The 23,739-nt window shown below is 36.6% G+C and overlaps 1 pseudogene; it reads right to left on the bottom strand.

Moving 5' to 3' along the window:
- Positions 1-807: 807 nt before the first annotated feature.
- LOC101980583 lies at positions 808-3,801 on the bottom strand (annotated as a pseudogene).
- Between the last annotated feature and the right edge of the window lie 19,938 nt (positions 3,802-23,739).

Below are 23,739 nucleotides of genomic sequence, written 5' to 3'. Positions count from 1 at the left end.
AAAATGTAAAACTATAAAACTATGGGATGCCACAAACGGTGGCCCTCCCCGTTGTGAAACACCAAACACCAACAGACTCTTAAAAATCCAGTTTTTAAAATATCATGAGCGACAGAATACTAAGGCAGCCACACACCCCTCCCTCTAGGAGAGGTCCGAAATGGCACTATTTTTCCTGAACTTTGAAAAGAGGACGTCGGACAACCTCAGTCTGGCTCAGCTGAGCGCCCTCATTGAGATCTCCACACGAGGAGCTCCACTCAGCTATCTTGATGTTCAGAAGCCCAACTCCAAGAAGCCGACCCAATCCAACCAACCAACTTAGCCTCAACACTCAACTCTTTTCTTCTAAATCAGACTTTAAATAGAGGGAGAAAAACAGTAAGACAAAACCCAAAACCCTAATAAAGTTATGACAAGGCAAAGAGCTACTCTATAGATAAAAAAAAAAAAAACCTCCACAAAAGGTCAACTGAGGTAATCCAGAGCTAGAACTGAATCGTGCGGATTTCAGTGAATCCCAGACAGCTGTGTAACACCAGTGTCAATTATTTACACACTGCAAGCCCTCTAAGAAATGTGCCCCGAGCAGCATCCACTGTGCCCCTCGCATCCCCAGGACTTACACATCCTGTTTAAGTAGTTTATAACCACGTGTTCTCTACCGCATGGTGATGCTTTGGTTCTATCCCTATAGGACCTTGTTCATCCTACAGGCTGGCCTTCCCCAGAAGGAGCTCTGGTTCTGTTTTATAAGATTCACATAGGACGAGGGGAGGCGACTTGGTGCTGCCTGTGTGTGTTCAGAGATTGCTTCGTCCTCCAAGCTATTTGCAGAAAGCTCAGTCTGTCCTGCTTAATCATCAGTAGTACAGGTCTGAATCATCAGAGCCTTGGCAACACCTTAGCATTGAAAAATTCTTAACTACCTCTAGGGGGCAGGTCGTGCTACTGAGTTATAACAAATTATCATGAGGGAAAACAAGTGTAGCCAGCCATTTAAAAATGCCCCAACCACTGCCTCTCCACAGAAAGACTAAAAACTACATATGGTTTATCACACACAAATCCCATCTCTGTCCCCTGAAATTCCCCTACATCCATTCATTAGAGGGGATTAAAAAAAAAAAGACTTTAAAGAGCACTTTACAGCAGCATTCAGCTTTCCTATGAAATACCCAGCATCTTAAATATTATGTACACTTCTTTCTTGTAGTAAGCTAGAAACTGGCTTCAAAGTTTGTTGCATGGGGGGGATGGGTAACCCATGAAACTATTCTAGAAAAATGTCTTTTGGCAGAATAGCAGGTATCCAAGTTAAAAATAGGAGGGTCAGTTTGTTGCTTTGTGGTCTTTTCAAAGTTTAAATTCGCTCTTTGTTCCCTTCTACATGAACCTCAGTCACCACTCCTGAGTGGAGATGGGCAGAGGCGCTGGCCCCTGCTCCTCGGGCTTCTCAGCAGCTGCCTCCTTACTGCTGCAGCAGGGCTTGAAGAGATGCCTGTCGATGAGGACCTCCCCAAAGCGGCCCTTGTAGATGGTCCCACAGGAAATCTTCTGTCTTTTCCAGTAGGTAAGATCTAAGAAGGAAAACACTGGAGTCCTGTTAGAGCTGGACGCCATCTCTGAATCTGAGCCATCGTCTGACTGGTTACTGTAGCAGGGAGACTGGGCGGGGGAGGCACCTGAGGTGGTGCTGTGAGCATCCGAATTGTGGCGTTTAAACTCCTTCTGCAGTTTACTGATCTGGTTGCTTTTCATCCTGTTTCCAGACAGAGTTTTCACTTTCTTTGGTTTCAACGTTGTCTTCAGACTGGGTCCTGCCCTTGCATCTACCACGTGATTCCAGTTTTTTTTTTTTGATCCCGCCGGCAACTTCTTCCATCTTTTCACAAGCAGCACACAGGCATTGCAGATGTCTCCCGAGCGAGTCTCGTGCAACCCAAAACAGCTCTGGAAGTCCTTTTCGTAGCGTTTGCTGTCTGTGAACCGTGAACTGGAGGACTTGGCTCTGCAGATACAGCAGCCCTCTATACGTCGGTACTTCTCTTCTGAACAATAGCTTCCACGCGCAGCAGCGTCCCCACGGTGCGGATTGCACCAGGCCAACCCCCTGCAAGCACTCCCTCCGCCCGCGCCGAGTCCAGAAAGATTGTCTCCAGTTGCTACAGCGGACGGAGGTGTAGATTCCCCTGATATTTTATTTTTATTTATTTATTTTTTTTGTTTTCATTTCTACGAGAAAGCCTTTTGTGGAAACTGAGTCTGGGCCTGTTCACACAATAGCTGCAGAACTTCTGAGAGCCTGGTTGGCTTGAACATTTCTGGGAAATCAATGAAGTTTGGGGGGAGACTTATATTAAGAAATTCGCTAGGAATTTTTTGTTTCCATGATTCTTGAGATGCCCTCCTGGTATCTCTCTTACTTCCCTGGTGAAAACACTTGGCTTTGTTTTTTAATGAGCATGAATTACCCACACCTTCCTTGGCCATATTTTTATCCATGCTCTTTGTTCTATATACGTTTTCCATTTTTAAACTTTCTCCTGCGCTGCTCTGTAATCTCTGGCTATTTGCAATGGTTGACACATGATGTACTGGATGCCGGGCCTCCCTAAAATTTCTTCCACTAAGTAAACTGTCACCTTTCATAAAGGCTCAAGGAAGTACAGAATGCAGTTCAGCATGACACAGGTAGCTCTAGCCCTGTTTCTGGCAGATCCCTCATTTCTGTCTTAAACTTCAACATGAGGGCGTTTATGCCCATAATCCCACAGCATCCTGGCCTTCTGAGTCTCCTACTGAAGTGCTGGTTAAAGCCTGGTAGAGCATGCTAGGATTATGTTACCTCCTCCAAACAGTTCTAAATTTCTCTTATAAGCCAGTATCAAAGACTTGTCTGCATATTCACCAATATATCAAATTTGTATATATTAATCCACTTCTTGCGGCAGTTTTCCATTTCTTTATTACATAAATACTGGGTATATTCAGAAAAGAAAAGGGATGTTTTGTCTCACAGTTTTCGTATTTTAGTCCATGCTCAGTTTGTCCTGTGGTTTTGAAGGAGACCTCTCAGAGAGACGTCGATGGAGAGCGCTGCTCACGTCTTCTCCAAGGTGCAGAAGAACGGTGTGAAAGGAACCAGACTAGCAACATCTCCTTTGAGAGCACACCTCCAGCAACACCAAACTTTCCCACTAGGGCTCATGCCTTAAAGGCTTCTTCTTCCATGACTACAGCTTGCAATCAAGGATTTAACACACAGGCCTTTGGGGGATACCTACCCAAGCCATGGCAGTAATGTAAGCATATACACTCTCTTTAAAAAAAAAATAAAATAAACCAGGGATTTTCAACTTCCTAGAGGCTGCTTGTTGTTTACAATGAGAGTGTGAACTGAGAGTGTTAACTTACATCTCTTAATAGTCTAAAACTGTAAGAATGTGAACTTACATCTATTATTAGCCTAAAAATGTAATTTTTCTGGCATTAGGCCTCTTGTCTACCAAATGCCGTGCAATAAGTTTCTAATAATTTATATTAATAATTTTATACCTGTATAGTCTTCCTTGTGTGCTTGTGCGTGTGTGTGCAGGCACGCACAGTGATTCCTGAGGCAATGGATAGATCAAAGGATGCCGTACCTCTTAGCTAACCTGTGGACTCTTGTCTTGCTTTTAGACGAGAAGCATAGCCAATATTATCTCCTAACTCCTCAATGTAATTAAAACCTTTATTCTCTTCAATCTCTCCTTTTCTGCAGGGATGGGAACTTAAACTGTCAAAGACTTACTCCATAGTTGCTGCTTTAACACATGTTAGACCCTATTACATTTTGGAAGCATTGCCAGTTGCTTGTATCTAGTAGGCAAAACAACCAGGAGAAAGTGGCATCAATACCAACAAATTCTGTCCTTAATTTTCCTTTAATGTTTTTGAATCTTTAATTATGGCAACTAAATAATTGACACACATGTGATCTCCTTATTAACTCAAGCTGCTACCCATCTCAAACAATGCAGTCTCCAGATTATTTTGGATAACACAGATATAAATTTATAAGTAAAAAAATAATTTCCCGAGACTGCTTACTGCATTATAATAATGTATCTCATCAGCCTGAACTAGTCATCATGATAAATTTATTTTCTCCTTATTATATTTTTCCCACATGACTCTATTTTTGATTGTATTAGAATCTATGGTTCCCATGGTCCATTTTTCATCACTATGACAAATACCTAAGAGAAACTGTTTAAAGGGAGCAAAGATTTCTTTGAGCTCTTGAATTCAGAGGCTTTGACCATGGTCCACAGTGAGCTATCTCTGTTGGTTCTCAGCCATGGCGAGGGAGAGTGTTTTGTTGGATGAAAGGAGGGAAACAGGAAAGGGTCAGGACTCAGGGTGTCTTTCCAGGAAAAATTATTAGTGATGTATTTCCTCTAGCAAAGCCCATGTCTTATTTTCTACCATTCACCATTGAAGCCACCAAATAAACAAACAAATAAACACAATGTTAAAAACAAAAATGTCAGAAAACTGAGAAAATAAGCTCAAGATACTACATTTTCCTTTAATGTTAAAAGAAGGTAAATATCAAGCATAGTGTGTCATTTCCTTCCTTGGCTTCAAGATTTTTTTTTCCTGCCAGACTTTCATAATATTTAATTTTTCAGTTCATTTTTGATATATTTACTTAATAACATCAATTCTCCTTTTTCCCCCCTCTCACCAAACCCTCCTTTTCACCCCTCCCTGCTTCCCTTAATTCATGGTCTCCTTTTTTTTTTACCAATTATTGTGCATGCATGCATATATTTGTATATACATATATATTTCTTAATGTAACCTGTTTAGTCTGTGTAATGTTACTTGTCTGCATGCGTTCGGGGCTGACCATTCAGCACTGAATAGCCAGTTGGTATACTCTGACTCTCAGAGATCTCAGTCCTTATTTGTAATTTTCAACCTGGAGGCACGGACCACAAAGATCAATGATTGATATTCTGCCCCTACTTCGGCTTCCTGATAGATACTTAGAACTTACTATAGATTTAGAAAATCTTTGTCAACTTGATGGATTCATGACATTTTCTAGTTGTATGCTTGCTACATCTATGGTATAGTATATTTCAGGGGTTTTATTACTTAAGTCTGAAGAGTTTTTCTGTAATGACTTGATTCTTACATGTTTATAAATTAAATGTGATCTTTACTCTCCCTTAAAAATAGGGTTTGTAACTATGTGTGTTAACATTTAGTCAACACGAATAGTTAATCTAAAGAGCTTCCAGATTGCTTTCTTTGTCTTATTGCCATCCCACCAAGATCACTGGCTTTTAATCAATTATTATGCCTATGTATGTTACCAGAGATTTCAATAAAAAAATCACTATTAGGTTAACACAATAATTTAAACCTGTCAACTACTGTTAGCTTTTAATTTTACACTAATGCATCCTTTTAAAAGCTCTCTTGTATCTGCGCTCTCTGACACTTTGTCTTAAACCAAAGCTGCCTGAGAGTTCCATGAAAAAGACCATGCCAGGTCCTTAGAGGTTCCAGCTTCTCTTCTGGCATCGCAGAGACAAATTTGAAACTACACCAGTTCCCCTAGTCATAAATTCCAGAATTCTAGTAAAGAAGCAGATGGGCTTGTGAGGCAGCCAGATTCAAGACAGCCAAACAAGAACTGATTACTAAGCATGCAATGAGCTCATATGGATAGATGGTTTTTATTCTGAGTACGGCTGATGCTTGAATGTTCTATGCTATTGTAGCTTCAGGAAAACTTCCATTTATCTGTAACATAAAAGTTTGATAGACTGTCCTTTGCAAGCAAAAATCAAATGCTTGAAATTATCTCATTTCTTTGCCTGGTCCTTTAGAGGTTGAAAATTCCTTTCTGTGATTATGATTCATGTCTTCCAAGCTATGTTGATTCATGTCTTCCAAGCTATGTATTGAAAACTCCTCTCTCTCTCTCTCTCTCTCTCTCTCTCTCTCTCTCTCTCTCTCTCTCTCTCTCTGCCTGTAGATCAGTACTTTATTTTTAGCTACTGCTCTAGTGCTAAGAGTGCTACCAATCTCCTTCCTGCCATGCCCTTGTCATGATTATAATAAACTAACCTTCTGAAACTGTAAGTAAGCCTCAGTTAAATGCTTTTATTAAGAGAAAGAAGAAGAAATAAGAAGGAGGAAGGGGAAAGGAGGAGGAGGAGGAGGAGGCGTATCCTGTTTGGAAGTTCTGTTCTTTTGCTGTCTGTCCCTAAGGTAGACATAAGGAAGGAATGTTCAAGACACCCCTTAGCAGAGTGATAGATCTGTGAAGGGAACAAATGGGAAGAATGAGTAAAAAAAGCATATTCAAGGAGGAGGATGAGATCATTGGTTACTTTTATGGATATTCTTTTAATTTCTTTAACTCATGAGCATTTATTTCCTCATGTAAATTTCAGAATCCTTTATAGAATTCCATATTGTGTGTATATAGATTTAAATTGATAAATTAACTTAAAGAAAATGGCATTGTGTTTGCAACACTGGTGGTTTGTATCATCGATTACAAACAGCTGCAATAAAATAGCTATTCTATTATGCTCTTTAGGGTAATATACCTTTTTTTTCTCTTTTACAGCAGGGTTTTAAAGCTAAGTGTGAAATCTCACATGTTTTGTTAGATAAATATATATGATTTTGCTATTGTGTTATGATTGGTTGTTTTTCTAATAAAATACTATTAATTTATAAACACATTAAATCCAAAACATTGCCTTGTTCTATTGAAGTTACTTAAATTTGTTTCATTTCCACAAAGGAATGTAAGTGTTTTGATCTAACCTGTGTGTAGCTTTAAGTCAGGTTATACGTACATAGAGACTGCAATTTCCCTGCAACTTCTCACTGCTGTGTTACATACAGCATTTCCTGAGAGCAAAAGTTTAATTATGAGCTTGCTGTTAATTTCTTCTATAAGAATATTATTGTTTTCTTTAGCATAGAAACCCTTTTATAAATAAAGATGTAGAAGTGGCCTAATGTTAAATGTTAGGTTAAATCTTATTGCAGTTTAGATACATTGTGTAGCAGCAAAAACAAAATAGGGTGTTTTTGTCTTGGCAGTCACACCTGTTCCCCAGCTTGGGCAGTTCTCTAGAGTCACCTTACACATTGCAGCACCCGGGTGACTCACCAGGTGTCAGAGACACCCTTCACCTATATCAAATCAACTCTACTTTCTCTCACGGTATTTGTCAAGAAAATTGGTCATAAAATCCCAACAGTACTAATCATATCACCATTGTATAACTTACTTTGAAAGGCTTCAGTGGGGCTTGTAGGATACCCCTCTGTGAATGTGTTAAACTATGGGGCTGTGATGTTATGGTCTCTCAGTTGTATGAGTGGTGGAAGAACATGGGTGGAGCTTAGGAACAGAGCCCCGCACGTTAAGGAGAAAGTTATGATGAGAAAAGAGAAAACCTGGGTTCACATCCCATCGTTTGATACACATTATTCTCTCCATCAGCGGAGTTTGAGATGAGTGCTCTCCTTTACCCTCAGTAGTATCCTGTAACTTATTCTGATGCTCGGAATTAAGGTCTTACCTATCTGATATGCTCAACTGTAGTAGAAATCATTAGCTACTTGGAAATTCTGTTTGGTAATAAAGCAGTTGGTTACTTAATGACCTTGGCTGGGAAGGGAAAGCATTTGACGGCTATAGTATGAGACATTTCAAGAGCTAATTGCGACAGTAATGAATACCCAAGTTGTGTTGGATTATTTTTGTGGGTTTAAATATGAATTTAAAGAAACTTAAAAAAAGGACAGACAAAACAATGCCACAATTACATATAAAGGAAAGAAGTTAGTGTCTAATAGAGGACATTTTAAAAGTAGGCACAATTTTATCAAGGATGACAGATTTTGGAGGGTCTTTGTGAGCTATGGGAAGAACTTTGGCTTATTGCAAAAGAAGCCTACAATGGTTTTTAGTTGAAAATGAATTACATGAATTTAAGAAGCTGGTTATAAATCTGCTGTGATGGTCTGGGAGTTGGTAAATGTCAGTTGCAGAAATATTGTAGGAGTTTTGAATTTCCTACAGATGGACCAATTCAGACACATCACAAGCATGTGAGGTCACCAGCCAGTTGGCGAGGCTGGCCATCTAGATCAGTGGTTTTCAATCTTCCTCATGCTGTGATCCTTTAATCCAGTTCCTCATGCTGTGGTGACCTCCAACCATAAAGTTATTTCATTGCTACTTCATTACTTGTAATGCAAATATCTGTGCCTTCTGATGGTATTAGGTGTTGTGAGGCAGAGTGCTAATTGTGTTTACAATGAGAGATTATATGTAAATAAAATGTGTTGGTGTCACATTAAAGGGTATTAAGAACTTTTAGAAGAGGCTATGATATACCTATTGCAGAAAATTATGTTAATTTGCACCAAACTTTTACTTTCCACTTATAATCTACTAAATAAGGTATTTTAAGTTATCAGCTTAAATAATTATAGAAAGTGAGCTGAAAAAGAATTAGAAAAATATTGTTATATTTGATAACAATTATTGCTTGATTTATATTTGAATGAATAAATTACTTTTAATGATTAATTTTATTATTAGTTATGAAAGTGTATGCGTGCTTTTGAGTATGTGTGCCACTTGTGTGCATGTGTCTATGGAGGTCAGAGGAGGATTTCAGACCCTCTAGAGTCATAAACACAGGCACTTGTGGGATTCCTGATATGGGTGCTAGGAACTGAACTCTGAATCACTGAGCCAACTCTTCAACCACAAGAAAATTATAAGTTGATAAAAACAATTGGTTAAGATATTTTGTTATATTTGGATATAGTAAATTAGCTTTCCCTGGGGTGAACAATTTGAAGGAAATTATATTCTTTTATGTTCCAATGACATTTTAGAAACAACAATGCACAAAAATAACAAATAATAGCTTATGATCAAGACTTCAAGTGTGAATTTTCTTAAGATGGAAAAGTTGGTTTGAACATTGGGAATGAGATACAATAGACCCAGAATTATCAAAAACCATTTAAAACTGAAGAAAGTATACCATTTGATGCCAGGATATATCATCAAAACAATGTCATGTTACTTAAATTCAGACGTGCAGATCGATGACAGAAAATGAAGAGCCAGATGCTGAGTTGTCATTACAGAACTGATGATGGTATCGAGGGAATTCAGGGTAAAATGACAGCATTTTTATGAAAATATTACGGGAAAGTTAAACATACGAGATAAACATTGAATACTAAAGTCTTAATTTGTACTATTTATTATACATCATTTAAGATTGAACATTAATTCTAAAAATAAAGCTTTAGAGTTTGCAGAAGAAAATAATGAAAAATCTTTTATCTTTGGGTAAAGATATTTAAGATTTTTTTTCTAAAAGTTGTAAGCCATAAAGCATGAAAATGATATATGGGACTGTCATGATTCAATAATAGTGCTTTTCAACAGACAGTACAAGGTAATATAAAGGCAAGTTTCAGAGTAGAAGGAAAATATAAAAAACCTTTGTTATAAGAAAACTTTTATACAAATATAAAAAACACAGTGATCCCTCTATTAGAAGAATATAATTTAATAAAAAAGTATAAACACGTTTTGATCTTTTCTTTAGCCAATGTTAAGAGAACTCTAAACAGGTAAATGCAATGATGTTAAATGTCATTGGTACCTAGCCAGTTAAAACATTGTAAGACATCACTTGGCATCGTTGAGAGTAATTAACACTCACAAAGAGTGTCTGCGTCAATAGCAGTGAGGATTTGGAGTAAGGGGAATTCATGTGGTATTGTTCAGTATGAATCCATTATTAAAGGCTGGAGAGGCTGTGGAGAGTGGGGAACAGTTAGGGAACTACATCAGTGATGTGTGTGCTTGAGGGGTGTGCCTTGTCTTGGGCTTTTTTGACTAAAGGTGCTCTACTTGCTCTCCATCAGGTGATGAGGAGTCTTTGTCTGCACATTTCTCTTTCCACAATGTTCTGCCTCTCCAGAGATGGTGCTAGGAACTATAGAATAAAAATTTCTGGAACCAGGAGCCAAAACGAATCCTCCTCACATGATTTTGTCCATATGTGTTTTCACAGCAGTCATAAGTCATAATTCCATAACTCGCACAGTTAGAAATTTCAAAGTATTCAGACACTTTGGAAAATATTTTAAACATTTCCTATTAAAAATAAATGTAAACTTATGCTAGATAATAATTTTATCCATAGGTAATCTCAATGAGTTATTAAAATATATAGTCTCCAAGGTCATTTATATGCGTTTTCTTTTATTTTTTTTTGCAATAGTAAAATCCATTTCATGAGTAGATAGAATGGAATATTTGTGAAAGAAAAGCCACAGGTATGAAAAAAGTAATTTTCCATAATACACGTTAGGTAAAAAATGCACACAAAAACACAAGGCATGTTTTACGATGTCACAGGCAGAAGATGAAGAAAGTAGAAATGTTTCTATAGCCAATCTTTGTTAGGGCCAGACAATAGAGGATTAGTCCTGATGAATGTCTCAACAGCACACCCTGAGGATGATATTTTACATCAAGATTGGATCATGGATGTAGATTATATTTCATTGCTAACTTATTTAAACATATTTTAATCAAAGAATTATTGCTTGTAGACTATAAACTTCAAAAACTGATAAGGCAAAAAACTTTTTTTGCATTGTATCAGAATTGCATTAATTTTCTTAGTTTATAAGGAACATAATTGCCATATCGCGTCTGTTTGTATAGATAGTATATTGCTTCATTTCTTTGTTAGATTGATTTATTAGATAGTATTATAATGCATGGGATACTTAAAATTTTTACTTGTTATTGGTAGCATACCATATGCTATTTCAATTAATGTTTAGTAAGTTCATTACAGAGAGAAAAACTTAATTTTCATGAGCTTTTAACTTTGCTAAACCACCTCACTTTAGAAAATATGTTATTGGTTTATTTGGTATAATTATTGTGAGTGCTTTATTTTTTTCATCTTGTGACACAGTTTCCAGATATAGAAATAATAATTGAAGCCGGGCGGTGGGTGGTGGCGCACGCCTTTAATCCCAGCACTTGGGAGGCAGAGGCAGGTGGATCTCTGTGAGTTCGAGACCAGACCTGCTACAAGAGCTAGTTCCAGGACAGGCTCCAAAACCACAGAGAAACCCTGTCTCGAAAAACCAAAAAAAAAAAAAAATAATAATTGATACAATTTTACATGGAAAGTACCAATTTACATAAATAAGTGTTTAGTTTGGCATACTACTTTATCAAATGATAGTCCCATCAGACAAAATTTAGCTATGGGAAAAATAAAAATAACATTCATTATGTAACATGCAAGATTCTAAGTACTTAGTTAAGTTGAATGAACAACATAGAAATGTATAATAATATGTATTTAATAACATTTTTATTTCAAATATAAGAAAAGTACATAGATTATACAGTCTTTTAACCCATTCTCAAACCAATAACAGCCACTGGAACCATAATTCAAACCTAGAAAAAGTAGCTCGAGTCTATATTGCTCAATGTTTATTTTTCTTATCATTTTAAGTGACAGAAACATAAAGTTTAAGCTATAACTTATATACAACAAGTAGAGTGAGATGGATTATAATAAAACATTCCACAATCAATGATTCCATCAATTAAATATCAATGTACAACAAGAAATAAAAGCTAAACTTTGTTCTGTTACCATAAGGGCTACAAAGAGAAACTGGCAACAAAAGGAAGAAAAACATTTCATAAAAATAAATAAATTAATTAAAAGTCCCAAGTTTTATTAGCCCAACATCTAATGGTATAGAGGAAACATTCCAGTTTTTGAATGAGAAGCACAAGTGCCTAGCTAAGCTAACAAAGACTAGTCAAAACGATACCGAAACTCAACAAGGCAAACACCCAATGCCTCGGTTCCATGTACAGCATCTCTATCTCACAAGGGACTTAGCGACCGCAAAGATTCCGAGTCCACTCACTGTACAGTGTTGCAACACGCAACAACAGCCTCTGTCTTGGGTCAGTTCCACTTTAAGCCTGCAGTTTTCTCTGGGTTGGAGTCCCGTGGCTCTGGCCTATCCACATTCCTGGGTCTGTATTAGAACTTCGGCCTCACCTTCATAGCTTCACGAAGTTTTCTCTTACAGCCTCTCCGCAGAGAATTTTATCCTGTCATCCATTGTCTCTTCCCCATGGTCCCCTGGGACTGCAGCAAGATGGCTCCTACAGTCTTACATCTTTCCTGCCATCTGCCGCATTTTCACAGAGCCTGATCCCTTTGGCCTCAGTTGCTCAGACTTTGCCTGTCTCCCCAAGGGACCCTGCAGAAGCACGTCTCTGAGAGCTTGTTTTCAAGCAGGGGACAGCTTCAGTACCTTTCTCAGCTTAGGGTCTCTTCTTTCAAATCCTTGTGCTTTTTCGTGAGTTGAATTTTTTTTTTATTTTAAAATTAATTTTTTAATTTATTTTAATTAAAATAAAAATTTTAATTTATTTGTGTGTGTTTGCACCTGCGTATTTGCCTGCTTCAAGGAGGTCAGAAAAACATGTAGGATCCTCTGAAGCTGAAGGTACGGGTGGTAGTTAGCTGCCCAATGTGGGTTCTAGTGATTAGTCTTTAGTCTTCTGCAAAACCAGCAAGAGTTATTAGCTGTAAAACTATCTCTAAGCCTGTGAGTTGAGTATTTTTCTTTCCAGGTCTACAAAAAATTGTGTTGGAATTTTGATGGGAATTGCATTGAATCCATAGATTGTTTTTGGTAAGATAGCCATTTTTACTATGTTAATTCTACTGATCCATGAACATGGGAGATCTTTACATCTTCTGATATGATCTCTAATTTCTTTCTTCAAAGTCTTGAAATTCTGGCCATATAGTGTTGTAGGAGGGTACTTGTTGGTTCCCAGCCACTTAGGCCTGAAACAATCACACAGAAACTATATTATTTAAATCACTGCTTGGCCTATTCTAGCTTCTTATTGGCTCACTCGTACATTTTAATTTAGCCCATTTCTATTAACCTGTGTATTGCCATGTGGCTGTGGCTTACCAGCATGGTTCTGGCATATCTGTTCCCAGTGGCAGCTACATGGCATCTCCCTGATTCTGCCTTCTTTCTCCCAGAATTCAGTTTAGTTTTCCCTGCCTACTTCTATTCTGCCCTGCCAGACCTAAGACAGATTCTTTATTCATTAACTAATAAAAGCAACTCATGTACAGAAGAGCATCCCATATCAGTACAGGGTTTTCACCAGATGGTTAGGGTTATCCTCAGTTATTTTATATTATGTGTTGCTATTGTGTAGCGTGTGTTTCCCTGATTTCTTTTGCAGTCATTTTATCATTTTTATATGAGGGCTACCGATTTTTGGAGTTGATCTTTTACCCAGCCACTTCACTAAAGGTGTTTATTAGTTGTAGGAGTTCTCTGGTAGAATTTTTTTTTGGTTTCTTATGTATACTATCATGTCATCTGTAAATACTGACACTTTGGCTTCTTTTAAAATTTGTATCCCCTTGATCTGCTTTTGTTGTCTTGTTGCTCTAGCTAGAGCTTCACGTACAATACTTAATAGATATAGAGAGAGTAAGACTCCTAGCAGTAGTAAGTACTTGGCCTGAAATGGCCACTTCTTGTGACCAGTCAAGACTTCCGGTAGAGGGATTAGGACACCAACTCAGCCCCAGACCCTTTGTAGATGTTAGTGAACTTACTATATTAAAAATAGTTCTAATATGTTTTGTAGGTGTTGACTCCTGAACCAAAAAGACTTTTTTTTTTAAAAAAAAAAACATTGTAATTGCTTCATGATTGGCTTTCTTATTTACTTGCTTGTATAAAAGTTTATATAAAATTTACCCCAAACTCTCATTCTTCCATGTGTTTTTACATTATTTCTTCACAAATTTAAAATTTTTACACTTAAGGTTCTTGATGCATAAGAAATTAGACCCAGTTCAAAGAGAACATCTTCTATCAGTCAGAATCTTTTCCAAATAATGGAAGATTTAATACAAGAACTTGTTTTCATAATGGAAGTGAAAAAGATGAGAGGAACAGTCTTGGGTTAGAGAATCGTGAGTCCATAAATCTTTTACCTTCTGTGGGGAATTCAAGGGAAGAAGGGCCCAACTTCAAGCCAGAGGAGAGCATATCTGACCATCCTGTATAGCCTTGTTAAACTATTTTTCAGTTGTGCTCAGCATTCAGAGGAGAAATCCAGACAACCTAGTACTTCTGAAATTCCAAACATGTCCAGGGTTTCATATTTCTGAGAAAATAACGTACAGTTTCTATTCTAGACATGTGGGAAGGAACTAGATTTCAAATGATGCTCTCCTAACCGCAGAAAGGTCACAGACCACGTGATATGGAGGCTGCTATACTCTATAGCTTATTTATCTTCCACAGTTACTGCAACTTGGAAAAATTAGTCTGCATTGATGGTAAATTGGCAAAGAGCTGGAAGGTGACCAAGCATTCCTCACAGCAGAATATTTTAATGCTTGTTAGTTATTAAAATTTGACCACCCGGAAAGTTCATAGGGCTCTTTAAACGTCACACATAATTATCTTAGGTTGATGCTTAGTAGACTTTGTTTGAACAGGCACAGCAAAGTCCTTGCATACTGGATATCTCAGCAAGGGTGCTGAGGACTAAGGCTGCCTAACAACTACACGAATTTCCATCTATAATGGGAAGGCAGGGGGAGAAGCATCCACTGGAATAAATGGTTCTTCTCAAACTTCAGGGTATATCAGCATCAGAACGCACAGATTTCTGAACAGCTAATCTAATCATGACAAGTTTAAGAATTTATATATTTTAAAAGGTGTTAGTACATTGCTGGAATTTGATTTGTGTAGAGGAAGACTCAAAAGTGTAAAACTAGATCAATAAAAGCCTGGAACGGAGATTTTGGGTAACTACAGTCTGTCAGATGGTATTCTGGTATTCTGGTGGGGATCTGGTTGTCACTCCATTTCCGTAATCCTGAGCTTTCTCAGTTGCCTTAGATGAGCTAATTTTAGGAGTACATGATATCTAAAGTTGTGCCAGCTTCTGAAGAATTTAAGATCTACAGATGCCCTTATCCATTGGTGTTCAGCAAGACCTTTCATGATGTGGGAAATCTGACTATCTATTTCCACATTCACATAAAAGGCTAAAATAAAGTTTCTTAACAATAGAGTTCTGTGAGAACTGGGTTTTATTTTTCATTCTAAATTTCAATTAGATTAAAGTACTATACAATATTCAAATGAATCTTGAAATATAGAATAACAGTTCCCTATTCGATCATAAAACAAAATGGGGAGAAAATGTACGTATGAAATGAATGTGATATCTCTACGTGTTCATATTATTCTGAAATAATTGTGCAATAAATCTACAAAACAAAGCATTTTATAAAAAGCAACACAGGATGCAATTAAGGATGTTGAAACTCTTATGCAAAATAAAGATATAAAGTCCAGGTATAATGGGTAAAATTTATGATTCAATTACATGAAATACTCACTTTTCAATGTTAACAGAAACTAAAACTCTAGTTGGCCTAATTATAAATTGTAATAGAAACAAAATGCAATTTCACTAATAAATTATACCATATTTCACTGTTACTATTACCTGGCACTTAAATATGATAGTCTAATATTAATTCATGGAATACAATTGAACCTTAAAGCATTAAAATTTATGTTTACATGTTTTAGAACGATGAAAAATACATCTTATTCAAAAGGTAGTTAGCTGGAGGCTTTCTTTCTGAGAGATGTTTAGTTACTGCATAAAATCTCTCTTCTGTTTTAAAATTGAATTCTATGAACAGAAAAAGTTTGATTTTTGCTTCATTTTCAAAAATCCATTATTGTTGCTTATGAGCTCAGGCTGCTTGGCAATAATTACTCCCAACTGTATTTCCAAGGCTACAAAAGCAATCCATTTATTTAAAGGATACAATTTAAGTGCTGACGCCCTTATTAAAAAGTGCAAGCTTAAGAATATTATAGCGGCAATGAAGGTTGTTCCATTCTTGTGCAGTTTGTGGACTGCTGTTCAATTTCCTCAAGATTTGGTTTCTCGAAGTATTTTTAGAAAAATAAGAGTAGATATAGCTTTATTATTATATACATCACAAGAAGTTTATTTTTTTCTAATTTTTTGAGATAGGGTTTCTCTTAGCTTTGGACCTTGTCTGGGAACTAGCTTGTGTAGACCAGGTGATCTCAAACTCACAGAGATCTGCCTGCTTCTGCCTCCCAAGTACTGGGATTAAAGAATTCTTAATGCGAATATTTTAAATTATAGAACTGAACAAAGCAGTTTGTCTGATACTGTTTTGTATGTGGTTTTACGTGTACATATGAAAGATTTTTCAATGTGCTATTTTATTCAAAATACCAAGCAGTGCTTTGCTTAAAGTACATAAATTGTGTACATGTAATTTTTGTAACTGTTGTGCTTATCTGATTAAAAAAGAAGCTAAACTTTTTTCTTTAATTTTACCTAATAGATGTAAAGAGTTTTGTAAATACCGAGAAGCTGGCTACATTGGGAAGTAAATACCTCCAGTGTTGGGAAATAGTAAAACTAAATAAATAAATAAGAAAGAGAAAGAAAGAAAGAAAGAAAGAAAGAAAGAAAGAAAGAAAGAAAGAAAAAGAAAAAAGAAAGGAAGAAAGTGTAGTTGCAAACGACAGATGGGACAAAGACTTTTTCGTGGAGACCATTCTCAGTACTCTGAGAAGAAGAGAAACTCCTACACATGGGAAAGACATGCTGTTCCTAAGGGCTCTGCCCCCACGGCACAGACTCCCCTCACTAGGTGCCACATCTCAGCACAACAGGGACCAAGACTCAACATGAATCTGAGTGACAATAAATCATACTTAATTTATAGGGCTCTCTGCCTCTCTGTGGAGTCCTCACCTGGCTTGTGTTTCAGGTCTTGACTCCAGGTTATTGGTTGAATAGCTCTTGACAGTTCTTCTATTTATTAACAAAGCTCTCCACTATCACTCTGCATGCCTTTCTTTGTCTTAATCCTCTTTGTAGTGTTTACATTGCTCTACAGTGTGACTTCCGTAAAACCGGGCACTTTCCAGTTAGTTTAGTATTTCACCACGAGTGCTTTGAATACTACTGTGTTTCTTGCACAAACAGCACATTTGTAGCAAACTTTGAAGAACCACTAACAATTCTAAGTGATAGACTTTATATTCAGTGCTTTAAATGTGTGGCACATAATCCTGAGAGGAACTCCATATTAGGGAGGGAAACTGCCAGGCTAGAAGCAATAGAGGAAACACTTGATTTTAGAGACCGAATAGCTGCACAGCATGTCAGACTACAGCATGAGAAATGACTTAGTATTTAAAACAAAACTCTGCTCTGGTGAGATGGCTCAGTGGGGAAAAGCATTCTGCATCAAGTCTGACTACCTGAATTTGGTTTCCAGGAGCCACATAGGGGAAGGAGAGAACCAACTCCCACAGACTGTCCTTGATCTACACACGTGTGTGTGTGTGTGTGTGTGTGTGTGTGTGTGTGTGTGATGTGCACATACTGAGCCCCTACCCTCAACACACACAACAAATAAATATAAACACATTTTTATTTGTTTTCTCTGAGGTTTCATATTCTTTATTACTTCGGATGAAGACAGCAAGGGTAATAGACTTGTAGTTTTCCTTCCTTTTGTTGTTTTCTTCACACATTACTTTTTATCAGTACTTTAGAGTGGATATCTTCTCTTACATGCTATTAAAGTTTTCTGGGTTTTTTTGGTATTGAAAAATATAATGAATTAAAATTTTATTACCTGCTGTCTTGACCTCCAATCTACTTAACCTTTTATTACAGTTATTACAACCTCACACAGCCTCTGGACTGTTCCAGACATTAAGAGTTCTCCTCAAATTTTACATCACATTTATGTTCTTGAATATAATTCAATGCTTTTAAAAACACTTCTTAGCAATATAATTTTAATTTTAATAATGTACAACTTGTTTCTGTTCCTTTCTGCATATAATCTGTGGGAAAATATAAGCAATGTATATTACTCAGTTTTTAACAGTAATTGTTGGCATAATTTGATCATTAAATTATGAACTGATTCTTATTATTTTATTGGAGAGAGACTGAGAGTAAAATCAGATGAAAGTCAGACCATTTCCAATGCATAACTCGCTCTCCCTCCAGCAACCCCAACAGCTACTGGGCACAGATAGCTAGAGCCTTGCCAAGGACTGGAAGGATTTAGGATCAACCAGCGTGAGTCAAGTATAGTTTCATAGCTCGTCTCTCAGAAGTCCCCGCTTCAGGTTAGCACCAGTGGAGACACAGGAAGCCTTTCTATTCTATACAGAATTGCCCCGCTCAGGATTCCCCTTCAAAACTCCGCCAAAACAACATGTGTGGCTTTCTCTATAGCTACATGGCAAATGGAATAAATGCTTATTGCCTTTGTGTTCTCATTTAGGTGAAGTACATTTAGTCTCACAAACCCTTTATTAATGGGCTGATAATTTTGATGTAGTTGATGCTACAAAATACATATTGAATATGACATAGTTGCGTGATATTTAAATTTATAAACATCCAATGGTTGTTGTCATCACTACTTCTAAGTAAGCAATTCTTTGATCGTTTCATTCATGTGTGTAATAAATTCTGGACAGACGCGTCTCCCCACCCTCTGTTATCCTTCTGCACCCCTTCCCAGCTCCCATCTCCTCTCAAGTGTCCATATAACTGCTTGTCTTTTGTTTTGCTTTTGAGTTATTGTATTTAACCAGAGCCAACCCATGGACAAGGGTGTGGCGCTGTCAACTGGAGATGAGTAAATATGGTTTCCTAAAGAAGACAATGTCTTCTCTCCCAGCAGACAATCCATCCATGTCAAAAACTCCCCTGGATGGCACATAGAGAGAAATGTCAAGAAAAGAGAGGCCCCATCACTAAATCTCCGGGAAAGCTATGTTAATTTGCCTACCAGGTCCAGGGGTCTCTATTCTGGGTCCTCATTTTGTGTGGCAGCCTTTAAAATGCTCTGCTAAAACTTCTTTATTAAGATTTTTTTTTTTTTTTTGATTTTACGAGACAGGATTTCTCCGTAGCTTTTGGTTCCTGTACTGGAACTAGCTCTTGTAGACCAGGCTGGCCTCGAACTCACAGAGATAACTTCCTTATTAAGATCTTGATGAAGATATTTTTCTTCACACAGACACAGTGGGCACCTGGTTTTATAAAATAGAAAGACTTTTTTTCAAGATATGCAGTTAAGGGACCATTACGTCCTCCTGACTCACATGTCATGTGTTTCCCCCTAGCCCAGTGCCAGCCATATTCTCTCTTTTGTTCCAATGCATAACTCGCTCTCCCTCCAGCAACCCCAACAGCTACTGGGCACAGATAGCTAGAGCCTTGCTCTAGCTCACCCACTCTTGCTCTGGAGAACAAACCAATAATCCAGTCTTCATTTCAAGAAACTAGAAAAATCTAAGTCAAACAGAAGGAAGGAAATATGAATAATAGAGATAAATGAAATTGAAATTAACAAATGTAGAAAATCACTGAAGTTAAAGATGAACACAAGCTCTCTGAAACCAGGACTTAAAGAGTATCCCTCAGCACAAAACCTGAAGACCTTGTTCTGACAGCTATTTTATGATTTCTCCTTTTTACTGCTGGCAAACAGACAAAAGCAAGCAACTACATGCATAACTTTAGGCTATCAATTATTCTTCTAAAATTATTGATATCTCAAATTGCACAGTAGTTTATCTTATCTTGTACAGTCATTAAAATGTACTGTCATAAAAATAATATACATGAAAACATAAGCAACAATTATTGAAGAGAAATATGAAAATGATACTAAGTTTTAGAGATGTGAATATGTATGTTCCAAGTATATTTATGGATCTATAGATAAGTGACTTAATCTGTAATATCCTAATTTTAGTTCATTAACACAATTTCAGGTTGGGATTTGATGTATGCCCATTGGGTAACTATATGACTTTTCTACTATAGAAATAATTCTGTTTAACTATAGACCCTAATAATGTTAGTGATTTCTAGAAAGAACAGTCCTCTAGCTATGTTTGGAAGTTTAAATTTTCCCTAGAACTGCAGCTTGTGACAGCTGACAACAGAAGTGAGCGTATGAAAGCAGTGTATCACCATCAAGCTTTGTATTGGAATATACTCTGTTTCCATGACTCTTAGAGACAGCATCCGCTAGAGATGCAAGATTATTCGACTCTCTGAGCCACTCATGGATTCAGTACACTTCTTCCTATCTATTAAAGGTGTTTGAATCTCTGGCTACACAGTGAAGTAGAAGTTAACTACTCATAGCAGAAATGGACACACTCTGTCACTCAACTGGTATCATTGACCTAAATGAAATGAGATTTTTTTCTTCTTAACTTTTAGTAGTGAATTAAAAGGGAAGGCTTTAGAATGCTTTCACAGCAATCTGAGTGTTCTCAGAATACCGTTAATAGAGCGGCAGCCTAATATCTTTGCCAATATTCAGTTTAACCATAACAGCTGCCAGGCTCTACCATTAGCTACAGTTTTATATTGAAATTGAGATAACCATCTTGAGAAGCAAATAAATTGCTTTATATGATACTTGTGTTGCTTGTCTCCTTTATTGAAGTTTTTTTTTTGCCACATCTGGAAAATACAGCTGCTTTCTTGTTCCTTACACTGCAAATAAGATAAATTGTAGGAAAATATATTATAAAAGAAAATAGTTTATTCAGTATTTAGATTTGGCTTTCTGCAAGTTAGAAACATATGAGTCTCAGAAAATTAATATAAAATTTATAGTAAGATATACTCATAATAATCAATTGTTCTAATCATGTTGTAATAAAATTTGAAATTTGTTTTTCAGTAAAAGATGAACAAAATATATTTTTAAATATATTTTTATATTTTAAAATATAGTTTTAAAGAAATCTGAACTTGTGAATTTTGCAGTCCCTTATGTAGTCATTTGTAATAAACAATAATATATGAGACTTGTTTAGAATTTTATCAGATCCTTAGGGTTCTTATTAGCCATGTGAATCTGGAAATTGTGAAACATTATTTCTGAAGATGTAATAAACTGGTTAGGAGTACAAAAATGACTTATCTAAACTATTATTGTCATCATCTGAAAACTAATCTCACATGCTTGTACTTGAAGTTCAGATTAAATAAATTATTGACAATATCCTTTTGTTTTCATGTAAAATATTTTGTTTAAATATTAATAATCTTACTTTCAGAGAAATGTAATGAAAGTTTAATTATATTCATATAGAGAAGCTAACTATATTGACTATTGTACCATAATAAGCATCAAGGAAGAGCACTTATCACTTAATATACTTTATTAAAAATTAAACTTGGACTCCCAGATTATTTGAAACATAACCTAGCAGCATTATGTTTAGAGGTATACAATCCAATCTGAAATGATTTGGTGAAGGCTTTATAGACTATATCATATGTATTAGTGATAGAATTACCTCTTAGTTACACAAATACAGAATGGAGATTATGAAGGGTTAATAAACACAGAATGCTGAACAATGGGATCATAATGAGTTGAAAACAACACTGCTGTACATTCAGAGTTAATATCCACTTATAGTGAATAAGTACCATGCTTCTCTTTCTGGGCCTGAGCTGGAGAGATGACTCAGCCACTAAAGGCTAGTCTCACAAACAAAACTATTGACAGTTTGGAAGTATTTATATTTTTAAATTTTAGAAATATTTTTGGATAATTGCTACTAATTATTCTTTGAATATTGTTATGATGCATCTATGAAGACATGGGCTACTAGGTTTTTCTATGGGATATTTTTAATGAAATTCATTTAGTTGTTTATCTTTTCAATTTCATCTTGATTCATATTTTGCAAGGTTGCATGTCTTGAAGAATTTATCTCTTTCCTTCAATTATGCAATCTGTTGTATAGCATAATATAATATATAATATAAATCATTGTAATTGTTTTGTGCTTCTGAGGTCTATGTTCTAATTTTCTTACTTCATTTAGATCTTCTTCCCTTTCATAGATTAGGTAGCATTCTCTCATGCTTTTTTCAAAGAAACTTTTCATTTGCTGGCTTTTCTTCTCTATATTATGTATTTCTGTTCTGATATCTATATTTCATATCTTATTTTTGGATTCATTTGTTCTTATTTTCATGAACCACTGGGAGAGAAATTGATCATTTTTTCAGCCTTTTCTTCATTTTTTAAAACAATCTTCCTTTATTTTACACACCAATCCCAGTTCCCTCTCTCTCCCCTCCTCCTGCTCTTTCACCTTCCCTCCATCCCACTCCAGTCCATTTCTCAGAGAGGGTGAGACCTCCTTGGGGGAGTCAACAGTCTGTCACATCACTTGAAACAGGACCAAGGTCCTCCTCTCTCTATGTAGTAGGTTGAGCAAGGTATTCCTCCATTGGGAATGGGTCACAAAAAGCCAATTCATGCACGGGGGATAAATAGTGGTTCTAGGGCCAGTGGCCCCACAAACTGCCCAAGCCACACAGCTTGGTCCCATGCAGCTTCCCCAGCTGTCAGCCCGGAGTCAGGGAGCTCCCATTAGCTGGGCTGGAGAGAAGGTCTGGTGTTTCCTTTAACATTAGTTGTGACATTTATCTGTTTAACATTCCTCTTCAGTGCTTTTTCTTTGAATCCTGTCAGGTCTGCTTTATTACATTTTGATTTTCATTTTTCGCAAGGCATGTTAAAAATCCATTTTTGATTTCCTGTTTGGCTCAGTCATTGTTGAAGAGAATTTTGTTTGGTTTCTATGGTTTTATGGATTTACTGGAGTACTTTTTGTTATTGGTTACTTTAAATTTCATTATACTGTGTTCAGCAAAGATACTTCAGAACACCAGTCCATGAATTTGATGAATACTGGTAAAAAAAAAAAACAATCCTCAAAAAATGGTTAGAAGATTCCAGCAAAGTTCCTGATCTTCAGTCCATATTAGAAGCCTGAAGCTGAGCCCTAATGTCAAAAAACAAATGTAGCAGTGGTCAGGATGGGCCAGGTGAGTCTGTCACCAGAAAAATTAATGACAAGCGGCAAAAGCAAAGCTTTTATCTGGGCTGCTCAGATGTTAGAGCGGTTCTTCCTCTTCAAATAATCTCACCATGAAAATCCCTCCCAGGAGTGCCCAGTAATTTGCCTTTAAATGGTTCCAGAATTCATACAGTTCTTGCATATAGCTTCCTTATACTTTCTTTACCCCATACCTTCTTTTACTTATTATTAAAATTAGTATCAATGTTTTTAAAAATCCTAGTTAATACTTTTAATATCTGTGATAGTAAATCGTTGTCTACACAAATCCAGACAAATCTGGGAAGAGAGAATGTTAACTGAAAAAGATGTAGCTGCAAGATTGATTTGTAGCCAAGTCTTGATTTGATTATTGATTGATATGGATGGGCACATATCACTGTAGACAGTGTCACTGCTGGGCAGGTGGTCGTGGGTTGTGTAAGAACGTAGGTTAAGCAACTGAGAAGCAAACCAGTAAGAAGCATTCCTCCATGGATTCTACTGCAATTCCTGTTTCTATGCGCCCGCCCTTGACTTCTCTCTATGATTGGACTGCTAGGCTGAAAGTCATTG

The sequence above is a fragment of the Microtus ochrogaster genome, chromosome 4, assembly GCF_000317375.1.
Source record: "Microtus ochrogaster isolate Prairie Vole_2 chromosome 4, MicOch1.0, whole genome shotgun sequence".
NCBI classification, from domain to species: domain Eukaryota; kingdom Metazoa; phylum Chordata; class Mammalia; order Rodentia; family Cricetidae; genus Microtus; species Microtus ochrogaster.
This window is presented reverse-complemented; position numbering and strand designations above follow the sequence as displayed.